The sequence below is a fragment of the Pleurodeles waltl genome, chromosome 12, assembly GCF_031143425.1.
Source record: "Pleurodeles waltl isolate 20211129_DDA chromosome 12, aPleWal1.hap1.20221129, whole genome shotgun sequence".
Taxonomy (NCBI): domain Eukaryota; kingdom Metazoa; phylum Chordata; class Amphibia; order Caudata; family Salamandridae; genus Pleurodeles; species Pleurodeles waltl.
Window position 1 is genome coordinate 703205761 of NC_090451.1, and position 15113 is coordinate 703220873.

Here is a 15113-nt window from a genome sequence, read left to right on the forward strand (position 1 = left end):
TATGACACGATGTGATGAGCATTTATTCTTACAAGCCGGGTTCTGACAACATGCATGGGTTTATTTTGTACCCAAGAAACATAATATAATAATACTTTAAGCGATACGGAGCCCTGGCATCGATCTGATATAAAAATCTACTCTGCCCAGGGAACGCCTAGCAGTAACTGGCTGAGCACACACACCAAAGAGAGGGGGGCTGGCATTGATTAGAGGGTTACAGACTCCCTGCTACTCATTACAGGGCTGGGTCTAATTAAAGGGGATCAGACCATGGCACTAATGAGAGGGGCTGGGCTGATATTAATTAAAAAGATGCCCACATTGATCAGATGGGGATATTTGGCAGTAACTGGGACTAGACACGCCTTTGCACTGGTTGGGGTGGCAGGCGTGCCTGGGACTGGTTCGATAGGGGGAGGCCTTGCACTAATGAAGTGCGGGTCAGGACCAAACCATTAAGAGAGAAGCCCTGTCAAGGGGGCACCAATTAACCCCAGAGAGGCAACACAACTATAATTACAAGGGGTAGGCCCTGACACTAATGCCAAGCCAGGCGCTCCTGGCACAACAGGAGAAACCTGGCGCTGTTGTAAAAGCAAGAGGCCCTGCACTAAAAATGTGCATCGGTGTACATTATCTCATGGATGTTGTGAGAGGCACTGGAAACAAACACACATACCTACACACACAACACATTCACACACACACAACATACACCACCCACACACACAAAATAAACACTCACACACACAGCATAGTCACAGAAACAACACACACACAAGCACACCACAGACACACACATAACACACACACTCAGCATAAAATACTTCAAATCCTTAGTAAAGATTAGAAATAATTTGTAATGAGTCGGTTTCAGATTAATGCACTCAACCCTTGCCAAAGGAGCAAACTAACAAAGCCTAGCCTGTGACCCGCACATCCCCCAATAATTCTGTGAGGGGAATGTGCAACATGTTGCATGAGGAAAGAATTTGAGTGTGATAAGTAGAAACCTGTCCCAATAGTCCAGGGTCGGACTGGGACGAAAAATAGGCCCCTGGTACTAACATAAAGGAGGTCCACATTAGTGAATTAGACAGCTAAGAAATTTTGCTAATTGGGGCGGTTTTGAGGTTGAGTGAGTGTTTTGCATGGTATGGAAGACTGCATGGTCTGGGCGTCTGCAGGCAATGTTTTCTGAAACTGTCACAGCATTTGCAAAACAATGTAAAAGTAGTACACTTGTAAAAAAAGGAAAGAGGTTTCGGACTGCAAAGGGCCAACTCTTCCAAAAGGCTGCAGGCCTAGGGTGTCAGCAGTAAGTGGCAACAGATGACAGCACTGTCAAAGGCAATATGTCTAGCCTTAGAAAGCTAGTGATGTGGTTATTTTTTAAATTGCTTAGTAGAAGCTTATGCCTTATAAATATACAATAAGAAAACATGCCTCAGCCTAAACATGGTGGCTATATGCTTGCAAACAATGTAAAATAATATAAAAATTAACAACCACAAACAAATGTGTTAGAGCACTATGACTGTTTTCTAGCAGTCAGGTGTACTTAGAACATAAATTGAAACTTTTTTTGTTTTAATGTGCAGAACAAAATCCTTATTGATGCCAAAAAAAGAAACAAAAGCACCAGTAGCTTTTTATGGTATGACTTAGCAGCGCAGCTGTTGGCAGGCAATTATGTGAGCATCAGTAAAGAGAAGCCTTGACTGTGCCCACATGTTGGGAGCTAGGAGTACATTTTTTGATTGGGCAGAATTTGTGTGCTTTCACAAATTTGCGCTCATTGATCATTTTGTGTATTTACCCAGCTGCCTGAAATGGAGGTTTCAGGAACACACACATAACATTGTAATGCTGTCAAAGTGTCTTAGATCAGTGGTTCTCAACCTTTTGATTTCTGTGGAACCCCACTTTATGATTATTGAAACCCAGGCACCCCACTGAATCATTACTGAAATAAGTGCCCCCCCCCCACCCATCCACTGAGTCACTACTGTAAACTAGGGTCCCTGGCCTAAACATTGTCAATGATTTGAACAGCAAAATGATACACAAAAATACAGAATCAAGCATTCCATCAAACACATACACCACTGATAACAAATTTTATTTATTTGCAAACATTTACATATAAAAAAGAAAACATTTAATTTTAATAGGAGGGTTGGAGTTTTTCTAAATTCAATTGAACACATACATCATCCATACTGTATTTAGTTTGAGGCACCTGCATTGCTCCCACAAATCAATATGAAGATACTAATTTCATTTTAAGCCTCCAATTTACAATTCTTTCACGTTTACTGTATGTTTTAAAATGTTCAATTGTATATTTAGCCACTGTATGTATATACACTTTATTCATCTGTTATTATTATTTAAATAATGAAGTCACAAACCTCTTGAGGAGGCTTTGCTGACCCCCCCCCCCACAGGGGTGCCCGGGCCACAGGTTGGGAATCACTGTCTTAGATAGCTAGATAATTTAATGTGTTTTCTTTGGCAGGGATATCAGTAACCTACATGAATGATTAGGTCTGACTTAAAAGTGCATTCACAAGACAGACCTATTAGCATTGTCAATGCTTGTTATTACTGTAACTTGCAGACATAGTTTAAGCATGCAGAGGTGAGTAAAGAAAATAACCAGAGGATAAAGAAAGGAAAGTAAAAAAGCATTGGCAAAATAAAGTAGTGTCCCTCCAGGCCTGGTACAGAAGGACCCTTCCTGTGTGGTTTTAGGGCCCAAAAAGAAAATTTGACTTCAAGCCAAGGGTTTTATTTTATATTGGCATGACCCTAGCAGCATTCCAACACAAAACCATTTACAAGAACTATGACATAACAAACACATTCATAAAGTCAAGAGGCCGGATGCCAGACCTATTGACTTTACCAATGCGTGTTTATATGTGGAAGAACGAGTCTTAGGGAGTAGTTCTGCAAGCAAAATGTCACTTTACCTGTAGTGGCGAACTCATTGAACCATTCTTGTGAGCACGTTGGCTCTGAGCTCTGTGGTTTTTATTTCCTGTATGTGTGAACTGATACAACACGCTGTGTGGTGTGTTTCGGTGAGTTTTTGATGCCTGAATTAAATGTTATAATAACAGCAGATAGAGGAAGACAGAGGCTCTGGCTCTGACATGAGACAGCGTGCATGATGCTAACTAGAGGGCGAGACAAATGTTGTACCATGCAGGGGTTGGAGGGAGGGGTCCTGACACCCACGAGGGAAGGATAAACTGGAAGAAGTACTTTTAGAGACAAGTTACCCTAGCACTAGGTTATGAGAACCTTGGTCCCACTGTGGCGGGCCTGGCACTACCTAGACTGAGCAGAGGCTTTGTCGGTAATTAAACAGGGCCGTGGAGACAGGCAGCAGAGGAGAAAGAGAGTCACAGTCTGAGGAGCCAGAAGTAAAGGCAACATTCATCCAAAAATAACTAAGGTACCCCCACCTGTTAAACAGTTCAAACAAATAGAGGGCTGCAGGTGATGTTTCTTCAAGAGCCCTTGCTATCTGTGAAAGGGGTGTACAATTCTAAAATTATCTCATATACATAGGTGTGTACATCATCTAAGGACCTGTACATCCAAAACAACCACACTATTGTTCCCACTGGAACTGCCTCAGACATTGTGGCGTGATCCACACTCGTGATGGGGGCCCGCACTCGTCAGGGGTCCCACACTCGTTGCAGTAGCCCAGCAATGGGTGAGTTTAATAAAGAGGTCCCACCACAAGTGCGAGACCCCTGCCACCACTGCAGAGCCTCCTCCACGACTGTGGGGCCTCCGCCACAACTGCGGAGGCTTTTTGTGGATCGGACCCACAGTGTGTGGATTTAGATTACTCCAGGTGGTTGTAATTTGGTTTTCCAGGTGCAGTATCTTGTTTATGAATCAACAAACTCTTAGGGTCCAAAGTAAATATAGGCTGGATTCAGAAGGCCAAGCCAGGAAGTGGTATGTCTGACACTATGCGGACTGCTTTCTGTGTCCTGCTGACCAGGAACTGCTGGCAGAGATATACACCTTGCGGTATTCACACTATCTACAGTTGTAAATAATGTAATGGTCTCTGACAGCAATAACAGAAACAGCCATCCCGCAATTTTGATTGTTGTTTTTCACCTTCTTCTAGGTCTGTATGTGTGCAAAATATATGTGTGTGTATACCATTATAATGTGCCAGGTGCAGGTGAGCACAGATGGCCCTTAAGGCATGGTGATGTTGGCCTAGATGAGGCCTAGCTGAGACTTTCAAGGAAACTCTTGGTAACTTTTGTTTCTAATTTTGGGCAAAGGGGAGGAAAAAAATTGTTTGGTTATCCATAGACACAGTTTTATATAAACCATAGGTTTGGAAACACTCAGGTCCTCTATACCTCACTGTGAGAAGGTAGCCTCTTTCTAGCCTTGTTACCCCCACTTTTGGCCTGTTTGTGAGTGTATGTCAGGGTGTTTGTCACTGTTTTCACTGTCTCACTGGGATCCTGATAGCCAGGCCTCAGTGCTCATAGTGAAAACACTATGTTTTCAGTATGGTTGTTATGTGTCACTGGGATCCTGCTGGTCAGGACCCCAGTGCTCATAGGTTTGTGGCCTATATGTATGTGTCACTGGGACCCTGTCACACAGGGCCCCAGTGCTCATAGGTGTGCATGTATATGTTCCCTGTGTGGTGCCTAACTGTCTCACTGAGGCTCTGCTAACCAGAACCTCAGTGGTTATGCTCTCTCATTACTTTCAAATTTTCACTAACAGGCTAGTGACCAATTTTACCAATTTACATTGGCTTACTGGAACACCCTCATAATTCCCTAGTATATGGTACTGAGGTACCCAGGGTATTGGGGTTCCAGGAGATCCCTATGGGCTGCAGCATTTCTTTTGCCACCCATAGGGAGCTCTGACAATTCTTACACAGGCCTGCCACTGCAGCCTGAGTGAAATAACGTCCACGTTATTTCACAGCCATTTTACACTGCACTTAAGTAACTTATAAGTCACCTATATGTCTAAACCTTTACCTGGTAAAGGTTAGGTGCAAAGTTACTTAGTGTGAGGGCACCCTGGCACTAGCCAAGGTGCCCCCACATTGTTCAGAGCCAATTCACTGAACTTTGTGAGTGCGGGGACACCATTACACGCGTGCACTACATATAGGTCACTACCTATATGTAGCTTCACCATGGTAACTCCGAATATGGCCATGTAACATGTCTATGATCATGGAATTGCCCCCTCTATGCCATCCTGGCATTGTTGGTACAATTCCATGATCCCAGTGGTCTGTAGCACAGACCCTGGTACTGCCAGACTGCCCTTCCTGGGGTTTCACTGCAGCTGCTGCTGCTGCCAACCCCTCAGACAGGCAGCTGCCCTCCTGGGGTCCAGCCAGGCCTGGCCCAGGATGGCAGAACAAAGAACTTCCTCTGAGAGAGGGTGTGACACCCTCTCCCTTTGGAAAATGGTGTGAAGGCAGGGGAGGAGTAGCCTCCCCCAGCCTCTGGAAATGCTTTGTTGGGCACAGATGTGCCCAATTCTGCATAAGCCAGTCTACACCGGTTCAGGGACCCCTTAGCCCCTGCTCTGGCGCGAAACTGGACAAAGGAAAGGGGAGTGACCACTCCCCTGACCTGCACCTCCCCTGGGAGGTGTCCAGAGCTCCTCCAGTGTGCTCCAGACCTCTGCCATCTTGGAAACAGAGGTGCTGCTGGCACACTGGACTGCTCTGAGTGGCCAGTGCCACCAGGTGACGTCAGAGACTCCTGCTGATAGGCTCCTTCAGGTGTTAGTAGCCTTTCCTCTCTCCTAGGTAGCCAAACCCTCTTTTCTGGCTATTTAGGGTCTCTGTCTCTGGGGAAACTTTAGATAACGAATGCATGAGCTCAGCCGAGTTCCTCTGCATCTCTCTCTTCACCTTCTGATAAGGAAACGACCGCTGACCGCGCTGGAAGCCTGCAAACCTGCAACATAGTAGAAAGACGACTACTGCAACTCTGTAACGCTGATCCTGCCGCCTTCTCGACTGTTTTCCTGCTTGTGCATGCTGTGGGGGTAGTCTGCCTCCTCTCTGCACCAGAAGCTCCGAAGAAATCTCCTGTGGGTCGACGGAATCTTCCCCCTGCAACCGCAGGCACCAAAAAGCTGCATTACCGGTCCCTTGGGTCTCCTCTCAGCACGACGAGCGAGGTCCCTCGAATCCAGCAACGCTGTCCAAGTGACCCCCACAGTCCAGTGACTCTTCAGCCCAAGTTTGGTGGAGGTAAGTCCTTGCCTCACCTCGCTGGGCTGCATTGCTGGGAACCGCGACTTTGCAAGCTACTCCGGCCCCTGTGCACTTCCGGCGGAAATCCTTCGTGCACAGCCAAGCCTGGGTCCACGGCACTCTAACCTGCATTGCACGACTTTCTAAGTTGGTCTCCGGCGACATGGGACTCCTTTGTGCAACTTCGGCGAGCACCGTTTCACGCATCCTCGTAGTGCCTGTTTCTGGCACTTCTCCGGGTGCTACCTGCTTCAGTGAGGGCTCTTTGTCTTGCTCGACGTCCCCTCTCTCTGCAGGTCCAATTTGCGACCTCCTGGTCCCTCCTGGGCCCCAGCAGCGTCCAAAAACGCCAAACGCACGATTTGCGTGTAGCAAGGCTTGTTGGCGTCCTTTTGGCGGGAAAACACTTCTGCACGACTCTCCAAGGCGAGAGGGATCTGTCCACCAAAGGGGAAGTCTCTAGCCCTTTTCGTTCCTGCAGAAACCTCAGCTTCCTCTGTCCAGTCGAAGCTTCTTTGCACCCGCAGCTGGCATTTCCTGGGCATCTGCCCATCTCCGACTTGCTTGTGACTTTTGGACTTGGTCCCCTTGTTCCACAGGTACCCTAGATTGGAAATCCACAGTTGTTGCATTGCTGGTTTGTGTCTTTCCTGCATTATTCCTCTAACACGACTCTTTTGTCCTTAGGGGAACTTTAGTGCACTTTGCACTCACTTTTCAGGGTCTTGGGGAGGGTTATTTTTCTAACTCTCACTATTTTCTAATAGTCCCAGCGACCCTCTACAAGGTCACATAGGTTTGGGGTCCATTCGTGGTTCGCATTCCACTTTTGGAGTATATGGTTTGTGTTGCCCCTATCCCTATGTTTCCCCATTGCATCCTATTGTAACTATACATTGTTTGCACTGTTTTCTAAGACTATACTGCATATTTTTGCTATTGTGTATATATATCTTGTGTATATTTCCTATCCTCTCACTGAGGGTACACTCTAAGATACTTTGGCATATTGTCATAAAAATAAAGTACCTTTATTTTTAGTATAACTGTGTATTGTGTTTTCTTATGCTATTGTGCATATGACACTAAGTGGTACTGTAGTAGCTTCACACGTCTCCTAGTTCAGCCTAAGCTGCTCTGCTAAGCTACCATTATCTATCAGCCTAAGCTGCTAGACACCCTATACACTAATAAGGGATAACTGGGCCTGGTGCAAGGTGCAAGTACCCCTTGGTACTCAATACAAGCCAGTCCAGCCTCCTACACTCACTGACCTTCTGCCAGCATCCATTGCTCCCCCCCACACAGCTCCACCTGGTAGATGTTGCCCCTCCGCACTCCCGGTCTTGAATTCGAGGCCCTCCTCCACCCTCAGGCTCCTGCCTGTGCCTCATCCCTGGTGGTCCAGTGGGGAACCTGTCTCTGCTTTCCTGTACCTTCTCATCTTTTGTTCTGCTTCTCTAGCCATTTTAATTTTAATACTTCTTCTGTATTTCTCTTTTTCCCCTTCTTTCAGCGCCACTTCCCGCCGGAAGACTGGAAACATGCAGAAATCAACCCCCTGCTGAAAAAAAACTCTAGCGACCCGATGAACCTAAAAAAACTACAGACCCATCTCACTGCTATCCTTCCTAGCCAAAGTCATCCAGAAGGCCATTAACACCCAACTCACCAAATTCACTGAAACTAACCACATCCTGGACCCCTCCCAATCTGGCATCAGAAGCAACCACAACACCAAGAGTGCACTCCTTGCTGCAACAGATGACATCCAATGCAAAACCGCAGCCCGCATCCTCCTATACCTCTCTCCCGCCTTCTACACCGTCTCCCACCACACCCTCTGCACAAGACTCCTTGACTCCAGCATCTGCGGCAAAGCCTTAGAGTGGATCCTCTCCTTCCTCACCGGTCGAACCCAGAGAGTCAAGCTCCCACTGTTCTCCTCAGAACCTATAGAAATCAGTTGCAGAGTTCCTCAGTGCTCCCTCTTTGCCCCACCCTCTTCAACATCTACATTTGCCTGCTTGCAGACATTGTCAGAAACCACAGACTCAACATTGTCTCCTACACTGACGACACCCAGCTGATTCTCTTTCTCACGATGAACCTACAGCCGATATGGGATGAGAGTCGCCACCTGGATGAAGGACTGCTGCCTGAAACTGAACTCTGACAAAGCCAAAGTCCTCATCATGGGCACGACCCCCTCCGCCTTGGACGGCTCCTGGTGGCCCGCAGCGCTCAAAACTCCCCACACCCACCGACCACGCACCTAATCCCGGCATCATTCTCGACTCCTCAATGAACCGCCAAATTAACGCCGCCTCATCCTCCTGCTTCCACATGCTCCGCCTGCTTTGGAGGATTTTCAAGTGGATCCCCAACAAGTCCAGGAGAACTAGGTCGACCATGGCAGTGCACTCTACGCCTGCTCCACCTAAAATCTCCAAAAGAAATTGCAGAGAATCTAGAACACCTCGGCCAGTCTTATCCTGAACATCCCCCACCGCAGCCACATCTCCAGATAAATGTGAGACCCTCACTGGCTTCCAGTCAACAAGAGAATCACCTTCAAGCTCCTCACGCACACCTACAAGGCCCTCCACAACATTGTACCTACATACCTCAACCACTGCCTCTCCTTCTACACACCCACCAGACATTTTCGCTCCACCCTCCTGGCCCTGGGCACTCTCTTAAGGATCCACAAAACCTCAGCTGAAGGAAATGCATTCTCCTATCTTCCTGCGCAGACCTGGAAATCTCTAGTGCATTCTGACTGGCCCACAGGACTCGATAATTCACAGTGGTCTGTGGAGCCCACCCCTGTGGAGCCCACTGTGGTATCCTGCTTGTGAGAGTGCGGCCATACCTTGCCCACACTCCCCCAGGCAGGGAACTCCATTTTGCTTCTGCCTGGTGCAAAGAAATGGTTCAGGCTTCCGCCAGCACTCTGTATAGTAGTGGCTGGGTTTCCAGGTGGGGGAGTGGGGCCACTGGGACTCCCCCTGCTGTTATTATTGAAAAACGTAATGAACAATTAATAAATAATTCAAACAATTAATGTACATAATGTGGACACCATTAAAAATATAAGAATTATCAATTAATCAATTAAATATTATCAATAATTAATTAAAAATATTTTAACTTCAATAACTTCACACCCTATTCCTCTGCAAAAGCAACAACCCTCTACCAAAATTTAAATTACGCACAGAAATATTAACTTGTAAACATACAGTAAAATTTTAGAATAGAAAATGTATCAAAAACAATGCAAGATAAAACAATTTACATAATTGTTAATAAATTACATAATTAACAGAATAATTTATATGTAATTAACTTCCCATCTTATTCCCCTACCAACCCAACAACACCCTACTAAAAACAACACAATTAACACAAAATTAAACCTTTAGACATGCATTAAAAATAACAAACTAAAGTTGAGTGAGTAAAATCAATACTAAACAATAAAACAATGTGCATAATAATCATTACAAAATGTAATTTACAATATGAAATTATTTGACAATAAAATTAAATAATTATAATACCTACAATTAATATTTTAAATCATACATATTCAAATAAGCAAAAAAGACATTGTTTATAGCTGTATTTAAGTAAAAATTAGTAAGCAAAATGATATTATTTAAAACAAGAGTATTTACCAAAAACAAAATGTGTGAAAGTTTTTTTCTGTGAAATATATGAAAGTGGTGTTAGACAATATATGAGAGTGAATTTACTGCAAAATATTAAAGTGCTTTCTGGAGATAAAACATGTTTTTGCAATGTACTTGTTTTTCTGCTATGCATGAAAGTTGGTTTCTACAAAATATGAAAGTGTGCTTTATACAATGTGTATTTTTGTTTCAAATGTGAAAGTATTGCTATAACCTAAGTGTTTTTACTGCTAGGTATGAAAGTGTTTTTCTACAAAATATGACAATGTGCTTTCTGAAATGCATGATACTACGTTTGCAAATGGAGCAGCGTTTTGCAAAGTAAGTATTTTCAACAATCCATGAAACTTGCTTTCTGTAATTTATAGAGCCTGTGTTTTGCAATACATTAAAGTACTTTTTTTGCAAATGTGAAAGTGCTTTTGCAATTTATCTTAGTGTTTCATAGCAATGAATGAATGAATAGAAAGTGGCTGTCTATAAAGAATGAAAGTGAGTTTTCTGCTAAGTATGATGGTCTTTTTACCAAAGTGAATGTGTTTTTATGATGTATGTTACTGTTTCCAAAAAAGTGCCTGAAAGTGGCTTTCTGAAAAGTATGAAAGTGTGCAATGTGTGGTAGTGTTGTTCTGCAATGTGTGATAGTGTTGTTCTGCAATGTGTGGTAGTGTTGTTCTGCAATGTGTGATAGTGTTGTTCTGCAATGTGTGGTAGTGTTGTTCTGCAATGTGTGATAGTGTTGTTCTGCAATGTGTGGTAGTGTTGTTCTGCAATGTGTGGTAGTGTTGTTCTGCAATGTGTGATAGTGTTTTTCTGCAATGTGTGATAGTATTTTTTTTTACAAATATGAAAATGTTTTTACAGTGTGTAACATAACGAGATGTAATTTATATCCTTTTTGCAGCTTGGAAAAGCATAATTTGCAGAGTGCCAAAAATATTATATATGAAATGTGTGTTTTAATATGCTGTTTTCAGGGTGTTTTTCTGCAGTATATGAATGATTTACAGTGATTTAAAAGATGTATTTGAAACAAGTTCATGAAAGCATATCGTGTTCTCAGTATCCGAAGGTATTCATGTACAGTGCTCGAGGTTATGTTGCTGTGTATGGTTTGTGGTTTGTGAAACCTTCAAGATCCTCATTTGCATTCTTTTATGTGTTTTTGCAATGTTGAGTAACATACTTTTTGCCTTGTGTAAAAGGATTTTTGCAGTGTGTGGACATGTTTCAACTGCAGCGCATGAAAGTGTAATACAATGTATGAAAGGTGTTTTTGAAAATTATGAAGTATATTTTGGTTAATCTGAAATGGTATGTTACTGTAAGGAGTGGATTAAACTTTTTTATTGCAGTGTTTCGTAGTTCCTGAATATTTTTATGCCACAGTAAAGTGTTTTTACGATCAATTAGTGTAATTCACAGTGTACAGAGGTTTGGCATTGTTTATAGGTGTTTTATTTGTAGAGTATGAACATTTGTGCTAAAGCATATAAGATGATTTTGTAGTGAATGTTTTTGCATTGTATGAAAGTATTGGTATTTTATGATATTACTTTACTTAACATGCAGTTGGTTTGCAAGAGTTTGTATTTATTTAATATGTACTTTGCAGTGTATAGATATTTTTCAGTACACTGGCATGTTTTCTTATGCAAAGAAGTGTTTAGAAATGCTTAAAGAGTTTTCCCAGTCTGTGAGGGTGTTTTATTTGTAGCCTACAAGCCTATATTACCAAATGTGTGATCTTGGAAATAATTGAACATGTGTTTGCATTGCATGAAAGGTTATTTTCCTTATGTGAAAATACTTTTAAGTTCTATGAGGTGGTTTTATAATGCCTTTATTAAGCAGTTTGAAGTGTAGCATTTTTACAGCACAAAGAACTACTTTTTCTGTGCCTGAAAGTATTTTGCAACACTTACAGAATTCTAGCAATTTGTGAAGCTCTTTATTTGCTAGATGTGAATGTGTTTTCTGTGTGTAAAGGTGATTCTACTATGCATGGAGTGTGTTATGTATTGTATTGAAGTATTGTTTAATAGTATAGTAATAGTTGTCATTGGATGAGGTAGGTTCTAAACGTTGTTTATATTAAGTATGCTGAAGAGTATTTGTGTTTTGTAGCACACACAAGTAATTCCGCTATGTGCATCGGTGTTTCGCAGTTCTCAGAGCGCTTTCTCAGTTTGTGAGTGTGATTTAATTGCAATAACTGAACGTGTTTTGCTTAGCATAAAAGTTGAGTTGGAATGTATGCAGAGTAATGTCAGAACATATTTTTCATTATATGGGGTGAGTTTCCAAAGATGTGTTTAGTCATCTAGTTTTCAGCATGTGAACGCTTTGAAACAATGTGGAACTGTTTTTGCTATGCCTGTAGGTGTTTTGAAATTGAATTTTAGAAAATTGTGAAAGTGTTTTATTTACATTGTTTGTCTTGCACGGAAGGTAATTTTGTAATGTAAGCAGTATATTCTGCAGAGTATGAAACAGTGTTTTCATTACATGTAGTGAATTCAAAACCTTTTTTAATGTGTTTTCTATTGTATGACGATTTGTACAGCACATGGAAGTGTTTTGCGTTGTTTGGAGTTGTTTTGCAATGCTAGAGGTGTTTTAACAGTTTATGGTGGTGTTTTTATTTGCAGTAAGTGACACTTTGACAGGCATAAAAGGTGGTTTTGCTATGTATAAGGTATGTTTGTTGATTGCCTGAAGATGTTTTTAGTGCGCTTAGCACGTGTTATCTTTTCTTTATTAAGTCTTTTGCAACGCATGAGCACTTCCTGCGGCCCGCGGAGTCCTTCTGTCTGCATGCGGCTGCTTTGAAACGTGTGAAGTGTTTCGGCGGCCTGTGGGGGGCCTAGTTCGTGGCGCTTTCCTCTGCACCTTGTGAAAGGTGCCTGGTTATGCGGCGCGTGGCAGGTCCTTTGCATGGAGTTATGTGACTGTGAGAGCACAGCAGGCCTGTCTCTTTAAAGCGCTCCCTCCGCCTCCTGCACTGACAGGCCCGTGGGGCAGAGAGGGAGGGCGCCGCTCTCCGAACATTTCCTCTCCTCTTCTGCACAACTCCAGCCCGGGGATCGGTGGCAGCGCCGAGAGCACCGCCCCCCAAAACAGAGCCCACCGGGACTCCCCTCTGCTGCCGGGACCCCAGACTCGGCCCTGGACAGGACGGCAGCCTGCTATGGTACTTATTTTGCCAAATACATTTACTTGTGCTTTTGTTCTTGCTTGTGTGTTTGTGTAATTGTGTTTCTCTGCTGGTACCTCAGCCGTTTTTGTAGTTAAAGAGGCTGCCTCTTCTGGTTTCATGACACTCCATGGCAGGGGCTCGCGGGTGCGTTTACTTGTAAACACGGATTATTCCTGCAGCGTGTCTTTAAAGTGCCTCCTCCTCCCGGCACATGCCTCCCACACTCTCGCGGCTCGCATTGGTGGAAAGGTCTTGGGTGGGGGCTTGTATTCATTTCAGGGCTGCGACCCCCGCTGCTGGCATTGGAGGCTGATGGTGGTGCCCAGGAGGGGCTGGCAGTGAAGGAAGGCGGGCAGGCTGGCACAGGGTAGGAACAGAAGGAAGCCTGGGGGCAGGAGAGGAGGGTCCGGTGGGGTTGGTGTGGTTTCACTTGTACCGATGTCGTGATGCCCCTGTCTTCCTAGGGTCCTACATCTGGCCGCCCCTCTGTCCCAGTGGATATATGACCTGGTGCCTCCCTGTGTCTCTCTCCGTTCCCTGGTGTCCTGTGCCCTCTCTAACCCCGCGCCCCATTCCCTCTGGTCCCGTGCCCTATGCCCTCTGTGCCCTATGCCCTCTGATCCCGTGCCCTACCCCTCCTCTGCCCCCTGTCCCTTTCTCGATCTACCTGCTTCCCCGCCAGCGTGTATGTGAGATCACCTGCTCCTGTGCTCGTCCTCCATGTCTGTCCATGCGTCTTTCTTCGTGCTATCCTACGCACGCAGCCCTTGCCCCCCTAGGTATGTGCCCCCAGACCCTCCTACCCCTCAATGTCCATTCTGTCGGTGCCTGCCTCCGTCTCCTGCTCACCTCCACGTGCCTCTGTCACTGCCTGCCTCTGTCACTGCTGTCAGTGCCTGCGCGCTGATCTCTGCCTCTATGCGCAGTCTGTCTCTGAACACCCGAAACTCTGTCCCTGCACTCGGAGCCGGGCTCCGCCATCGGTCTATACCAGGGGCCTCTCAGCCGAGAGCAGCCTCCACTGCACTCTGAGCTCAGGCTCTGCCCTGACAGCTCGCATCACGCACAGGGCAGCTGCACAGCTCGGATTTCAAGCCTCAGGTCAGGACGGCCTCCAGTCACGTTTACATTTTTCTGGTTTTGTGACTTGGCGCTGTGTATAGCGCTAGTGCAGACTACGCAGCCTTCAGGAGGAGGGTTATGGAGGCAGTCGTGTTATTACATGTGAATGCCACGCACCGTACCCCATTGCATGCACCCCGGGTCCCGTGTACCCCTACGTAAAGTGTGGATCGTTGCATTAAATGCAGCCGTGTTATAGTCGTGAACCGCTCTGTGTTGTGTCGTCAGTTTTTCTTGACCCACCACACAGCGCCAGGTACAGGTGGAGGGCGCTATACACGGGGACATTGTATAAAATGAGCTCAATTTAAAGGCCAGGCCCCTACACCCTTCCACATCCCATCACACAGAGCTGTACTGGGCACCCCACTGCCCTCCGTGCTGCACTATACAGCGCCTAGCACTGGTGGAGTGCTTTCCAGCTAGAATCCTGCTGAAGTGACAGCGCCCGACCCCCACTAACGAGGGTTCAACACTGCACTGGCCTGTTTCTCTTTCCTGGTATGTGCAGAGACCTAGCTTACTTTTGGTGCAGCTGGCGCAGTGGCACCAGTGCCCACATACCTTACCCCTCCCCCCTCACTCCCGACCCCAGATTATTGCTGTATTTCTCTGTTAAAACATGGTCCGTTGGCCCCATTTTAATTGCACCAGGGTGCACAGCGAAGTGCCTTCGCCCCTGGGTACGGGGCACAGCGCCAAGTACAGGCGCTGTTCTTTATACGTGAGCTGACCACGCCCCTAAAGCCGCCCCTTTTGTGGCTTTTGGTCTGAAAGTGCCGCAACGGTGTACTGTGCT

The 15113-nt window shown here is 45.2% G+C and overlaps 1 protein-coding gene across 2 annotated transcripts in view; it reads left to right on the top strand.

Annotated features, from left to right (window-relative positions):
- Positions 1 to 13062: 13062 nt before the first annotated feature.
- The window catches only part of TSC22D4 (TSC22 domain family member 4), a 352090-nt gene continuing 350039 nt past the window's right edge, over positions 13063 to 15113 (top strand). The window contains exon 1 of one of the 2 annotated variants that reach the window (XM_069215644.1): positions 13063 to 13186. The gene's annotated coding sequence lies outside the window, so the exon portion shown is untranslated. Of the gene's footprint in view, positions 13187 to 13503; positions 13560 to 15113 lie in introns of those variants that run through there. The other variant, XM_069215645.1, reaches the window with a different exon arrangement.